The sequence below is a fragment of the Hyla sarda genome, chromosome 4 (genome assembly GCF_029499605.1).
Source record: "Hyla sarda isolate aHylSar1 chromosome 4, aHylSar1.hap1, whole genome shotgun sequence".
NCBI lineage: Eukaryota > Metazoa > Chordata > Amphibia > Anura > Hylidae > Hyla > Hyla sarda.
In genome coordinates, this window is record NC_079192.1 from 183,697 (window position 1) to 200,667 (window position 16,971).

The window sequence follows — 16,971 nt, forward strand, 5'->3', positions numbered from 1 at the left end:
GACTCATAGCTCCTCCTATCTGTATCACCCTGCAGGAGGAGGGGCAGGCTCATAGCTCCTCCTATCTGTATCACCCTGCAGGAGGAGGGGCAGACTCATAGCTCCTCCTATCTGTATCACCCTGCAGGGGGAGGGGCAGGCTCATAGCTCCTCCTATCTGTATCACCCTGCAGGAGGAGGGGCAGGCTCATAGCTCCTCCTATCTGTATCACCCTGCAGGAGGAGGGGCAGGCTCATAGCTCCTCCTATCTGTATCACCCTGCAGGGGGAGGGGCAGACTCATAGCTCCTCCTATCTGTATCACACTGCAGGAGGAGGGGCAGGCTCATAGCTCCTCATATCTGTATCACCCTGCAGGGAATGGGGCAGACTCATAGCTCCTCCTATCTGTATCACCCTGCAGGGGGAGGGGCAGGCTCATAGCTCCTCCTATCTGTATCACCCTGCAGGAGGAGGGGCAGGGTCATAGCTCCTCCTATCTCTATCACCCTGCAGGGGGAGGGGCATGCTCATAGCTCCTCCTATCTGTATCACCCTGCAGGAGGAGGGGCAGGCTCATAGCTCCTCCTATCTGTATCACCCTGCAGGAGGAGGGGCAGGCTCATAGCCCCTTCTATCAGAAAGTAGTGAGGGGAGGATGCCTTTCGTTAAACCTCCCACTGGAAGTAAAGTGACATGTGCCACGCCCCCTTTTCTAACAGAGCCTCACTAGGCCACTCCCCCTTACCTGCTTCGCTTCACTTTGCCCCCCCCCCCTTTCTCCCACAGTCACTGATGTAGTCTCCTAAATGGATGTGAATGTTTAGTGTGCGGCCCCCCGAGTAATATGTAAACATGACCCGACAAGTCTGCGTAGCAGCAACGTATCATTCTATAAAGCTTTATTAATAGAAGTAATCATCTATTCAAACACGTCTCTAAGAATTGTTTCTACAATTATAGGGATAGATACAGTTCAATACTCCGAACGCTGTGTGCGGGGCTTCCGTGTTCGAGGCCGCCCCCTCGTGACGTCACGCGTGCCCCCTCAACGAAAGTCTATGGGAAGGGGGCGCGACAGCGCCCCCTTCCCATAGACTTTCGTTGAGGGGGCGGGCGTGACGTAACGAGGGGGGGGGGCCTCAAACACGGAAGCCCCGCACACAGCGTTCGGAGTATTGAACTTCCGGACGCTGCGAGCGGAGCTCCATAAGGCAGGGCAGCGAACAACCCCTTTAAAAGCAGCATACGTAGCCGTATCCCAGAACATCTGTATAAACAAAGCGTTTTCCAACAGTAAGGCTGGGTTCACACTGTGGAATTTCTAGGCAGAATTTCTGCCGGAGATCGAGCCAACGGCACTAGGACCATGCGGACTACATTGCCGTCCCCATAGATGTCAATGCATTTCTGAGCTGATCTCCCAAAAGATCCACCCAGAAATGCATTGCAGTCTATGGGGGCGGCAATGCAGTCCACGCGGTCCTAGTGCCACCGGCTCGATCTCCGGCAGAAATTCCACAGTGTGAACCCAGCCTTAAATTGTCCCCCCCCCCCCCCTATTTCTCACATTAGACGCCCCTAACAGTAACACAGCTGTGCATGTCGGGGCTGTATCAATGAATAGAGACGCCTCTATATAAGGGATCTTGAATTATTTTAGTGTGGGGTCTAAGACAGATCATTTATAATATCACACATAACATTAATACCACTCCTAATATTGTGTCCCATCAGCCATAATATTAATACCACTCCTAATATTGTGTCCCATCAGCCATAATATTAATACCAGCGCCTAATATTGTGTCCCATCAGCCATAATATTAATACCAACGCCTAATATTGTGTCCCATCAGCCATAATATTAATACCAGCGCCTAATATTGTGTCCCATCAGCCATAATATTAATACCACTGCCTAATATTGTGTCCCATCAGCCATAATATTAATACCAGCGCCTAATATTGTGTCCCATCAGCCATAATATTAATACCAGCGCCTAATATTGTGTCCCATCAGCCATAATATTAATACCAGCGCCTAATATTGTGTCCCATCAGCCATAATATTAATACCAGCGCCTAATATTGTGTCCCATCAGCCATAATATTAATACCAGCGCCTAATATTGTGTCCCATCAGCCATAACATTAATACCTGCGCCTAATATTGTGTCCCATCAGCCATAACATTAATACCAGCGCCTAATATTGTGTCCCATCAGCCATAATATTAATACCAGCGCCTAATATTGTGTCCCATCAGCCATAACATTAATACCAGCGCCTAATATTGTGTCCCATCAGCCATAATATTAATACCAGCGCCTAATATTGTGTCCCATCAGCCATAATATTAATACCAGCGCCTAATATTGTGTCCCATCAGCCATAACATTAATACCAGCGCCTAATATTGTGTCCCATCAGCCATAACATTAATACCACCGCCTAATATTGTGTCCCATCAGCCATAATATTAATACCAGCGCCTAATATTGTGTCCCATCAGCCATAATATTAATACCAGCGCCTAATATTGTGTCCCATCAGCCATAATATTAATACCAGCGCCTAATATTGTGTCCCATCAGCCATAATATTAATACCAGCGCCTAATATTGTGTCCCATCAGCCATAATATTAATACCAGCGCCTAATATTGTGTCCCATCAGCCATAATATTAATACCAGCGCCTAATATTGTGTCCCATCAGCCATAATATTAATACCAGCGCCTAATATTGTGTCCCATCAGCCATAATATTAATACCACTCCTAATATTGTGTCCCATCAGCCATAATATTAATACCAGTGCCTAATATTGTGTCCCATCAGCCATAATATTAATACCACAGCCTAATATTGTGTCCCATCAGCCATAATATTAATACCACTGCCTAATATTGTGTCCCATCAGCCATAATATTAATACCAGCGCCTAATATTGTGTCCCATCAGCCATAATATTAATACCAGCGCCTAATATTGTGTCCCATCAGCCATAATATTAATACCAGCGCCTAATATTGTGACCCATCAGCCATAATATTAATACCAGCGCCTAATATTGTGTCCCATCAGCCATAACATTAATACCAGCGCCTAATATTGTGTCCCATCAGCCATAACATTAATACCAGCGCCTAATATTGTGTCCCATCAGCCATAATATTAATACCAACGCCTAATATTGTGTCCCATCAGCCATAACATTAATACCACTCCTAATATTGTGTCCCATCAGCCATAATATTAATACCACTCCTAATATTGTGTCCCATCAGCCATAATATTAATACCAGTGCCTAATATTGTGTCCCATCAGCCATAATATTAATACCAACGCCTAATATTGTGTCCCATCAGCCATAATATTAATACCACCGCCTAATATTGTGTCCCATCAGCCATAATATTAATACCACTGCCTAATATTGTGTCCCATCAGCCATAATATTAATACCAGCGCCTAATATTGTGTCCCATCAGCCATAATATTAATACCAGCGCCTAATATTGTGTCCCATCAGCCATAATATTAATACCAGCGCCTAATATTGTGTCCCATCAGCCATAACATTAATACCTGCGCCTAATATTGTGTCCCATCAGCCATAATATTAATACCAGCGCCTAATATTGTGTCCCATCAGCCATAACATTAATACCAGCGCCTAATATTGTGTCCCATCAGCCATAATATTAATGCCAGCGCCTAATATTGTGTCCCATCAGCCATAATATTAATACCAGCGCCTAATATTGTGTCCCATCAGCCATAATATTAATACCACTCCTAATATTGTGTCCCATCAGCCATAATATTAATACCACTGCCTAATATTGTGTCCCATCAGCCATAATATTAATACCACTCCTAATATTGTGTCCCATCAGCCATAATATTAATACCACAGCCTAATATTGTGTCCCATCAGCCATAATATTAATACCACTGCCTAATATTGTGTCCCATCAGCCATAATATTAATACCAGCGCCTAATATTGTGTCCCATCAGCCATAATATTAATACCAGCGCCTAATATTGTGTCCCATCAGCCATAATATTAATACCAGCGCCTAATATTGTGCCCCATCAGCCATAATATTAATACCAGCGCCTAATATTGTGTCCCATCAGCCATAATATTAATACCACAGCCTAATATTGTGTCCCATCAGCCATAATATTAATACCAGCGCCTAATATTGTGTCCCATCAGCCATAATATTAATACCACAGCCTAATATTGTGTCCCATCAGCCATAATATTAATACCACAGCCTAATATTGTGTCCCATCAGCCATAATATTAATACCAACGCCTAATATTGTGTCCCATCAGCCATAACATTAATACCACTCCTAATATTGTGTCCCATCAGCCATAATATTAATACCACTCCTAATATTGTGTCCCATCAGCCATAATATTAATACCAGTGCCTAATATTGTGTCCCATCAGCCATAATATTAATACCAACGCCTAATATTGTGTCCCATCAGCCATAATATTAATACCACTGCCTAATATTGTGTCCCATCAGCCATAATATTAATACCAGCGCCTAATATTGTGTCCCATCAGCCATAATATTAATACCAGCGCCTAATATTGTGTCCCATCAGCCATAATATTAATACCAGCGCCTAATATTGTGTCCCATCAGCCATAATATTAATACCAGCGCCTAATATTGTGTCCCATCAGCCATAATATTAATACCAGCGCCTAATATTGTGTCCCATCAGCCATAATATTAATACCAGCGCCTAATATTGTGTCCCATCAGCCATAATATTAATACCAGCGCCTAATATTGTGTCCCATCAGCCATAACATTAATACCTGCGCCTAATATTGTGTCCCATCAGCCATAACATTAATACCAGCGCCTAATATTGTGTCCCATCAGCCATAATATTAATACCAGCGCCTAATATTGTGTCCCATCAGCCATAATATTAATACCACTCCTAATATTGTGTCCCATCAGCCATAATATTAATACCAGTGCCTAATATTGTGTCCCATCAGCCATAATATTAATACCACAGCCTAATATTGTGTCCCATCAGCCATAATATTAATACCACTGCCTAATATTGTGTCCCATCAGCCATAATATTAATACCAGCGCCTAATATTGTGTCCCATCAGCCATAATATTAATACCAGCGCCTAATATTGTGTCCCATCAGCCATAATATTAATACCAGCGCCTAATATTGTGTCCCATCAGCCATAATATTAATACCAGCGCCTAATATTGTGTCCCATCAGCCATAATATTAATACCAGCGCCTAATATTGTGTCCCATCAGCCATAATATTAATACCAGCGCCTAATATTGTGTCCCATCAGCCATAATATTAATACCAGCGCCTAATATTGTGTCCCATCAGCCATAATATTAATACCAGCGCCTAATATTGTGCCCCATCAGCCATAATATTAATACCAGCGCCTAATATTGTGTCCCATCAGCCATAATATTAATACCAGCGCCTAATATTGTGTCCCATCAGCCATAACATTAATACCTGCGCCTAATATTGTGTCCCATCAGCCATAATATTAATACCAGCGCCTAATATTGTGTCCCATCAGCCATAATATTAATACCAGCGCCTAATATTGTGTCCCATCAGCCATAATATTAATACCACCGCCTAATATTGTGTCCCATCAGCCATAACATTAATACCAGCGCCTAATATTGTGTCCCATCAGCCATAATATTAATACCAGCGCCTAATATTGTGTCCCATCAGCCATAATATTAATACCAGCGCCTAATATTGTGTCCCATCAGCCATAATATTAATACCAGCGCCTAATATTGTGTCCCATCAGCCATAACATTAATACCAGCGCCTAATATTGTGTCCCATCAGCCATAACATTAATACCAGCGCCTAATATTGTGTCCCATCAGCCATAATATTAATACCACAGCCTAATATTGTGTCCCATCAGCCATAACATTAATACCACAGCCTAATATTGTGTCCCATCAGCCATAATATTAATACCTGCGCCTAATATTGTGTCCCATCAGCCATAATATTAATACCACTGCCTAATATTGTGTCCCATCAGCCATAATATTAATACCTGTGCCTAATATTGTGTCCCATCAGCCATAACATTAATACCAGCGCCTAATATTGTGTCCCATCAGCCATAATATTAATACCAGCGCCTAATATTGTGTCCCATCAGCCATAATATTAATACCAGCGCCTAATATTGTGTCCCATCAGCCATAATATCAATACCACAGCCTAATATTGTGTCCCATCAGCCATAATATTAATACCAGCGCCTAATATTGTGTCCCATCAGCCATAATATTAATACCACCGCCTAATATTGTGTCTCATCAGCCATAATATTAATACCAGCGCCTAATATTGTGTCCCATCAGCCATAACATTAATACCACAGCCTAATATTGTGTCCCATCAGCCATAATATTAATACCACTGCCTAATATTGTGTCCCATCAGCCATAATATTAATACCAGCGCCTAATATTGTGTCCCATCAGCCATAACATTAATACCAGTGCCTAATATTGTGTCCCATCAGCCATAACATTAATACCAGCTCCTAATATTGTGTCCCATCAGCCATAATATTAATACCAGCGCCTAATATTGTGTCCCATCAGCCATAATATTAATACCACAGCCTAATATTGTGTCCCATCAGCCATAACATTAATACCACTGCCTAATATTGTGTCCCATCAGCCATAACATTAATACCAGCGCCTAATATTGTGTCCCATCAGCCATAATATTAATACCACCGCCTAATATTGTGTCCCATCAGCCATAACATTAATACCAGCGCCTAATATTGTGTCCCATCAGCCATAACATTAATACCACAGCCTAATATTGTGTCCCATCAGCCATAATATTAATACCACTGCCTAATATTGTGTCCCATCAGCCATAATATTAATACCAGCGCCTAATATTGTGTCCCATCAGCCATAATATTAATACCAGCGCCTAATATTGTGTCCCATCAGCCATAATATTAATACCAGCGCCTAATATTGTGTCCCATCAGCCATAATATTAATACCAGCGCCTAATATTGTGTCCCATCAGCCATAATATTAATACCAGCGCCTAATATTGTGTCCCATCAGCCATAACATTAATACCTGCGCCTAATATTGTGTCCCATCAGCCATAATATTAATACCAGCGCCTAATATTGTGTCCCATCAGCCATAATATTAATACCAGCGCCTAATATTGTGTCCCATCAGCCATAACATTAATACCTGCGCCTAATATTGTGTCCCATCAGCCATAATATTAATACCAACGCCTAATATTGTGTCCCATCAGCCATAATATTAATACCACCGCCTAATATTGTGTCCCATCAGCCATAACATTAATACCAGCGCCTAATATTGTGTCCCATCAGCCATAATATTAATACCAGCGCCTAATATTGTGTCCCATCAGCCATAATATTAATACCAGCGCCTAATATTGTGTCCCATCAGCCATAACATTAATACCAGCGCCTAATATTGTGTCCCATCAGCCATAACATTAATACCAGTGCCTAATATTGTGTCCCATCAGCCATAATATTAATACCTGCGCCTAATATTGTGTCCCATCAGCCATAATATTAATACCAGTGCCTAATATTGTGTCCCATCAGCCATAACATTAATACCAGCGCCTAATATTGTGTCCCATCAGCCATAATATTAATACCAGCGCCTAATATTGTGTCCCATCAGCCATAATATTAATACCACAGCCTAATATTGTGTCCCATCAGCCATAATATTAATACCACTGCCTAATATTGTGTCCCATCAGCCATAATATTAATACCAGTGCCTAATATTGTGTCCCATCAGCCATAATATTAATACCAGCGCCTAATATTGTGTCCCATCAGCCATAATATTAATACCAGCGCCTAATATTGTGTCCCATCAGCCATAACATTAATACCAGCGCCTAATATTGTGTCCCATCAGCCATAATATTAATACCACAGCCTAATATTGTGTCCCATCAGCCATAACATTAATACCACAGCCTAATATTGTGTCCCATCAGCCATAATATTAATACCTGCGCCTAATATTGTGTCCCATCAGCCATAATATTAATACCACTGCCTAATATTGTGTCCCATCAGCCATAATATTAATACCACAGCCTAATATTGTGTCCCATCAGCCATAATATTAATACCTGCGCCTAATATTGTGTCCCATCAGCCATAACATTAATACCAGCGCCTAATATTGTGTCCCATCAGCCATAATATTAATACCAGCGCCTAATATTGTGTCCCATCAGCCATAATATCAATACCACAGCCTAATATTGTGTCCCATCAGCCATAATATTAATACCAGCGCCTAATATTGTGTCCCATCAGCCATAATATTAATACCACAGCCTAATATTGTGTCCCATCAGCCATAATATTAATACCACTGCCTAATATTGTGTCCCATCAGCCATAATATTAATACCAGCGCCTAATATTGTGTCCCATCAGCCATAACATTAATACCAGTGCCTAATATTGTGTCCCATCAGCCATAACATTAATACCACTGCCTAATATTGTGTCCCATCAGCCATAACATTAATACCAGCTCCTAATATTGTGTCCCATCAGCCATAATATTAATACCAGCGCCTAATATTGTGTCCCATCAGCCATAATATTAATACCACTGCCTAATATTGTGTCCCATCAGCCATAATATTAATACCAGCGCCTAATATTGTGTCCCATCAGCCATAATATTAATACCACAGCCTAATATTGTGTCCCATCAGCCATAACATTAATACCACTGCCTAATATTGTGTCCCATCAGCCATAACATTAATACCAGCGCCTAATATTGTGTCCCATCAGCCATAATATTAATACCACCGCCTAATATTGTGTCCCATCAGCCATAACATTAATACCAGCGCCTAATATTGTGTCCCATCAGCCATAATATTAATACCACTGCCTAATATTGTGTCCCATCAGCCATAATATTAATACCACTGCCTAATATTGTGTCCCATCAGCCATAATATTAATACCTGCACCTAATATTGTGTCCCATCAGCCATAATATTAATACCAGTGCCTAATATTATGTCCCATCAGCCATAATATTAATACCACAGCCTAATATTGTGTCCCATCAGCCATAATATTAATACCAGCGCCTAATATTGTGTCCCATCAGCCATAATATTAATACCAGCGCCTAATATTGTGTCCCATCAGCCATAATATTAATACCAGCGCCTAATATTGTGTCCCATCAGCCATAACATTAATACCAGCGCCTAATATTGTGTCCCATCAGCCATAATATTAATACCAGCGCCTAATATTGTGTCCCATCAGCCATAATATTAATACCACAGCCTAATATTGTGTCCCATCAGCCATAATATTAATACCAGTGCCTAATATTGTGTCCCATCAGCCATAATATTAATACCAGCGCCTAATATTGTGTCCCATCAGCCATAATATTAATACCAGCGCCTAATATTGTGTCCCATCAGCCATAATATTAATACCAGCGCCTAATATTGTGTCCCATCAGCCATAATATTAATACCACAGCCTAATATTGTGTCCCATCAGCCATAACATTAATACCACTGCCTAATATTGTGTCCCATCAGCCATAATATTAATACCACAGCCTAATATTGTGTCCCATCAGCCATAATATTAATACCACTGCCTAATATTGTGTCCCATCAGCCATAACATTAATACCAGCGCCTAATATTGTGTCCCATCAGCCATAATATTAATACCACCGCCTAATATTGTGTCCCATCAGCCATAATATTAATACCACTGCCTAATATTGTGTCCCATCAGCCATAATATTAATACCACAGCCTAATATTGTGTCCCATCAGCCATAACATTAATACCACAGCCTAATATTGTGTCCCATCAGCCATAATATTAATACCTGCGCCTAATATTGTGTCCCATCAGCCATAATATTAATACCACTGCCTAATATTGTGTCCCATCAGCCATAATATTAATACCACAGCCTAATATTGTGTCCCATCAGCCATAATATTAATACCTGCGCCTAATATTGTGTCCCATCAGCCATAACATTAATACCACCGCCTAATATTGTGTCCCATCAGCCATAATATTAATACCACAGCCTAATATTGTGTCCCATCAGCCATAATATTAATACCACAGCCTAATATTGTGTCCCATCAGCCATAATATTAATACCAGCGCCTAATATTGTGTCCCATCAGCCATAATATTAATACCACTGCCTAATATTGTGTCCCATCAGCCATAATATTAATACCAGCGCCTAATATTGTGTCCCATCAGCCATAATATTAATACCAGCGCCTAATATTGTGTCCCATCAGCCATAACATTAATACCAGCGCCTAATATTGTGTCCCATCAGCCATAATATTAATACCAGCGCCTAATATTGTGTCCCATCAGCCATAATATTAATACCAGCGCCTAATATTGTGTCCCATCATCCATAATATTAATACCACTGCCTAATATTGTGTCCCATCAGCCATAATATTAATACCACTGCCTAATATTGTGTCCCATCAGCCATAATATTAATACCAGCGCCTAATATTGTGTCCCATCAGCCATAACATTAATACCACTGCCTAATATTGTGTCCCATCAGCCATAACATTAATACCAGCGCCTAATATTGTGTCCCATCAGCCATAATATTAATACCACAGCCTAATATTGTGTCCCATCAGCCATAATATTAATACCACCGCCTAATATTGTGTCCCATCAGCCATAACATTAATACCAGCGCCTAATATTGTGTCCCATCAGCCATAACATTAATACCACAGCCTAATATTGTGTCCCATCAGCCATAATATTAATACCACTGCCTAATATTGTGTCCCATCAGCCATAATATTAATACCACTGCCTAAAATTGTGTCCCATCAGCCATAACATTAATACCAGCGTCTAATATTGTGTCCCATCAGCCATAACATTAATACCACTGCCTAATATTGTGTCTCATCAGCCATAATATTAATACCAGCGCCTAATATTGTGTCCCATCAGCCATAACATTAATACCAGCGCCTAATATTGTGTCCCATCAGCCATAATATTAATACCAGCGCCTAATATTGTGTCCCATCAGCCATAACATTAATACCAGCGCCTAATATTGTGTCCCATCAGCCATAACATTAATACCACTGCCTAATATTGTGTCCCATCAGCCATAATATTAATACCAGCGCCTAATATTGTGTCCCATCAGCCATAATATTAATACCAGCGCCTAATATTGTGTCCCATCAGCCATAATATTAATACCACTGCCTAATATTGTGTCCCATCAGCCATAATATTAATACCAGCGCCTAATATTGTGTCCCATCAGCCATAATATTAATACCACTGCCTAATATTGTGTCCCATCAGCCATAATATTAATACCAGCGCCTAATATTGTGTCCCATCAGCCATAACATTAATACCACCGCCTAATATTGTGTCCCATCAGCCATAATATTAATACCAGCGCCTAATATTGTGTCCTATCAGCCATAATATTAATACCAGCGCCTAATATTGTGTCCCATCAGCCATAACATTAATACCACCGCCTAATATTGTGTCCCATCAGCCATAACATTAATACCAGCGCCTAATATTGTGTCCCATCAGCCATAATATTAATACCAGCGCCTAATATTGTGTCCCATCAGCCATAACATTAATACCTGCGCCTAAAATTGTGTCCCATCAGCCATAATATTAATACCAGCGCCTAATATTGTGTCCCATCAGCCATAATATTAATACCACCGCCTAATATTGTGTCCCATCAGCCATAATATTAATACCACTGCCTAATATTGTGTCCCATCATCCATAACATTAATACCAGCGCCTAATATTGTGTCCCATCAGCCATAATATTAATACCAACGCCTAATATTGTGTCCCATCAGCCATAATATTAATACCACCGCCTAATATTGTGTCCCATCAGCCATAATATTAATACCTGCGCCTAATATTGTGTCCCATCAGCCATAACATTAATACCTGCGCCTAATATTGTGTCCCATCAGCCATAATATTAATACCAGCGCCTAATATTGTGTCCCATCAGCCATAATATTAATACCAGCGCCTAATATTGTGTCCCATCAGCCATAATATTAATACCACAGCCTAATATTGTGTCCCATCAGCCATAATATTAATACCACAGCCTAACATTGTGTCCCATCAGCCATAATATTAATACCTGCGCCTAATATTGTGTCCCATCAGCCATAACATTAATACCAGCGCCTAATATTGTGTCCCATCAGCCATAATATTAATACCAGCGCCTAATATTGTGTCCCATCAGCCATAACATTAATATCAGCGCCTAATATTGTGCCCCATCAGCCATAATATTAATACCAGTGCCTAATATTGTGTCCCATCAGCCATAATATTAATACCAGCGCCTAATATTGTGTCCCATCAGCCATAATATTAATACCAGCGCCTAATATTGTGTCCCATCAGCCATAATATTAATACCACTGCCTAATATTGTGTCCCATCAGCCATAATATTAATACCACTGCCTAATATTGTGTCCCATCAGCCATAATATTAATACCAGCGCCTAATATTGTGTCCCATCAGCCATAATATTAATACCACAGCCTAATATTGTGTCCCATCATCCATAACATTAATACCAGTGCCTAATATTGCGTCCCATCATCCATAATATTAATACCACTGCCTAATATTGTGTCCCATCAGCCATAATATTAATACCACAGCCTAATATTGTGTCCCATCAGCCATAATATTAATATCACAGCCTAATATTGTGTTTCATCAGCCATAACATTAATACCAGCGCCTAATATTGTGTCCCATCAGCCATAATATTAATACCAGCGCCTAATATTGTGTCCCATCAGCCATAACATTAATACCTGCGCCTAATATTGTGTCCCATCAGCCATAATATTAATACCAGTGCCTAATATTGTGTCCCATCAACCATAACATTAATACCTGCGCCTAATATTGTGTCCCATCAGCCATAACATTAATACCTGCGCCTAATATTGTGTCCCATCAGCCATAATATTAATACCACTGCCTAATATTGTGTCCCATCAGCCATAACATTAATACCAGCGCCTAATATTGTGTCCCATCAGCCATAATATTAATACCACTCCTAATATTGTGTCCCATCAGCCATAATATTAATACCAGCACCTAATATTGTGTCCCATCAGCCATAACATTAATACCAGCACCTAATATTGTGTCCCATCAGCCATAATATTAATACCACTGCCTAATATTGTGTCCCATCAGCCATAACATTAATACCAGCGCCTAATATTGTGTCCCATCATCCATAACATTAATACCACTGCCTAATATTGTGTCCCATCAGCCATAATATTAATACCACCGCCTAATATTGTGTCCCATCAGCCATAACATTAATACCAGCGCCTAATATTGTGTCCCATCAGCCATAATATTAATACCAGCGCCTAATATTGTGTCCCATCAGCCATAATATTAATACCAGCGCCTAATATTGTGTCCCATCAGCCATAATATTAATACCAGCGCCTAATATTGTGTCCCATCAGCCATAATATTAATACCACCGCCTAATATTGTGTCCCATCAGCCATAATATTAATACCAGCGCCTAATATTGTGTCCCATCAGCCATAATATTAATACCAGTGCCTAATATTGTGTCCCATCAGCCATAATATTAATACCAGCGCCTAATATTGTGTCCCATCAGCCATAATATTAATACCACCGCCTAATATTGTGTCCCATCAGCCATAATATTAATACCAGCGCCTAATATTGTGACCCATCAGCCATAACATTAATACCAGCGCCTAATATTGTGTCCCATCAGCCATAATATTAATACCACAGCCTAATATTGTGTCCCATCAGCCATAACATTAATACCACCGCCTAATATTGTGTCCCATCAGCCATAATATTAATACCAGCGCCTAATATTGTGTCCCATCAGCCATAATATTAATACCACTGCCTAATATTGTGTCCCATCAGCCATAATATTAATACCACAGTCTAATATTGTGTCACATCAGCCATAATATTAATACCAGCGCCTAATATTGTGTCCCATCAGCCATAATATTAATACCAGTGCCTAATATTGTGTCCCATCATCCATAATATTAATACCACTGCCTAATATTGTGTCCCATCATCCATAACATTAATACCAGCGCCTAATATTGTGTCCCATCAGCCATAACATTAATACCAGCGCCTAATATTGTGTCCCATCAGCCATAATATTAATACCAGCGCCTAATATTGTGTCTCTAGGTTGAGCTGGACAGCCTCTTGTCTTTATCAACCTTACATACAAACTGTTACAATGTTTCCCTTTGGAGCATTCTGGGTTTTGTTTTCTTTCTTTGTTAACCACTTAGGCTCCTTTCACAATATGAGTATTCATCCGTTATTAAACATACGTCTTCTGTGTAAAAACGGATGTATAATAACGGGTGAAGTAACGGGTGCTAACGGCTGAATAACGTCCATCAAAATAACGAGCACATTCATCCGTTATGACCTGTTATAACATCCGTCATGTACCTCTGCCTACAGACTCCCACAGCCGGGACTACTACTACTACTCCCATCATGGAATAGACTTCTTTCCATGATGGGAGTAGTAATTCCCTGGCTGCAGGAGTCTGCAGGTGGCTGGGGAGGCTACATTAGTGTTTGCACTACTACCCCCATCATGGAACATGCTATGTTCCATGATGGAGGTTGTAGTACAGGGGCTGAGGGATTGATCGCATCGGGTCTTACTTCTGAGACCCAATGCAATCAGAAGTTATTAAACAGGAACGGGCAGCATGCTGTGCTCCCCTGAGATGTACGATGTATTTTTTTTAAAAATTTTATTCCCCGCCGGGAGCCCTGAATGGCCGATACTGAGGAGCCATTCAGGGCTCCCGGCGGGGTTTTCAAATAGAAGCGCTGTGGTGGGGAAATATATATAGAATCGCTGGGGGGTATATGTCTAGCTCCTACTGCGCATTTATATAGGTATTGCCCCCCTCAGCGCATACATATATATATATATCCCCCCCCGCAGTGCATATATATATATATTGCCCCCCCCTGAGTACATATATATTGTGCCCCCCACAGCACACACACATATATATATACATTGTACCCCTCAGCGCATATATATGTCCCCCCCTGAGTACATATATATATATATATATATATATATTGTGCCCCCCACAGCACATATATATATATAAATATATACATTGTGCCCCTGCAGCGCATATATATATTGTGCCCCCGCAGCGCATATATATATATATATATATGTCCCCCCCCCCACGCAGTGCATACATATATATATAATATGTAGATATTGTCCCCTGTGGCGCTATGAATTAAAAGTACAGTGACCCCCCGACCTACAATGGCCCCGACATACGATCATTTCAGAGGCAGCATCAACATACGATGCTTTTGTATGTCGGGGCCATCGCATAAACGGATATCCTCCAGCACAGACTGCTTCAGCTGCCACCGGATAGCCGTTTACGGTGCCCGTGTTGTCCGCTGACGATCACTTACCTGTCCTCGGGGCTCCGGCGCGTTCTCTTCGGGATCCCCTGCATGGTCGGCGCTCTCCATCGTCGTCATCACGTCGCTGCGCACGCCGTCCCGTCATCCAATAGGAGCAGCGTGCGTAGCGATGTGATGGCGGCGACGGAGAGCGAGGATGCCGGGGAAGCAGAGGCCTTGTCGGGGACACCCCGGGGACGCGGTGACAGCGATGGACGGCGACATCCAGGGCAGCGGTGACGAGCGGTGACGGTCCGGAGCGGCGGGGACAGGTGAGTACAATTTCCTCTAACAGTGGTCTTCAACCTGCGGACCTCCAGATGTTGCAAAACTACAACTCCCAGCATGCCCGGACAGCTGTTGGCTTTCCGGGCATGCTGGGTGTTGTAGTTTTGCAACATCTGGAGGTCAGCAGGTTGTAGACCACTGTCCTATACTTTACATTGCACGGATCCCTCAACATGCGATGGTTTCAACAAACGATGGTCCATTTGGAGCGGATTCCCATCGTATGTTGAGGGACCACTGTATTCTATTAGCAGCACATCGAGTCGGGAAGCCGGCCAGCCGCATGCGCTGCTGAAAGAATACGTTTTATTCATAGCGCTGCCGGGGGACAATATCTATATGCGCTGCGGGGGGGAAATATATTTGCGCTGCGGGGACAATACCTATATTAGCTATAAATAAATGCGCAGCAGGGGGCAAGATATATAGAAGCACTGTGGGGGCCAGACATATACCCCCCACCCAGCGATTCTATACAGTGGTCCCTCAACATACGATGGTAATTCGTTCCAAACGACCCATCGTTTGTCGAATCCATCGTATGTTGAGGGATTCGTGCAATGTAAAGTATAGGAAGCTGTACTCACCTGTCCCCGCCGCTCACGATGGTGACCTCGGGCCTCCGCTGGGCTCTCCTGGTCTTCTCCGGTCCTCCGCTGTCTTCCGCAAGGCCTTACTGGGCCTGCGTAGCGACGTCATTATGCCGCTGCGTACGCCATTCCTATTGGATGACGGGACGGCGTGCGCAGCTTCGTATTGACGTCACCGGAGAGGGCCGAGAAGACACCGGAGGACCAGCGCTGGACCCGGAGGGCACCCGAGCATCGTGGAGGGGTAAGTAATACTTACCGCACCACATGGGGAACATTAAGCTGCTATCCGGCAGCAGCTTAAGCATTTTGCGCTGCCGGATAGCACTTAATGCGATGGCCCCGACATAAAAAAGCATC

General features: G+C 41.9%; 1 protein-coding gene across 3 annotated transcripts in view; it reads right to left on the reverse strand.

Annotated features, from left to right (window-relative positions):
- The window catches only part of TFR2 (transferrin receptor 2), a 150,091-nt gene that overhangs the window by 96,279 nt on the left and 36,841 nt on the right, over positions 1-16,971 (reverse strand). The gene's annotated exons all lie outside the window — the stretch shown is intronic.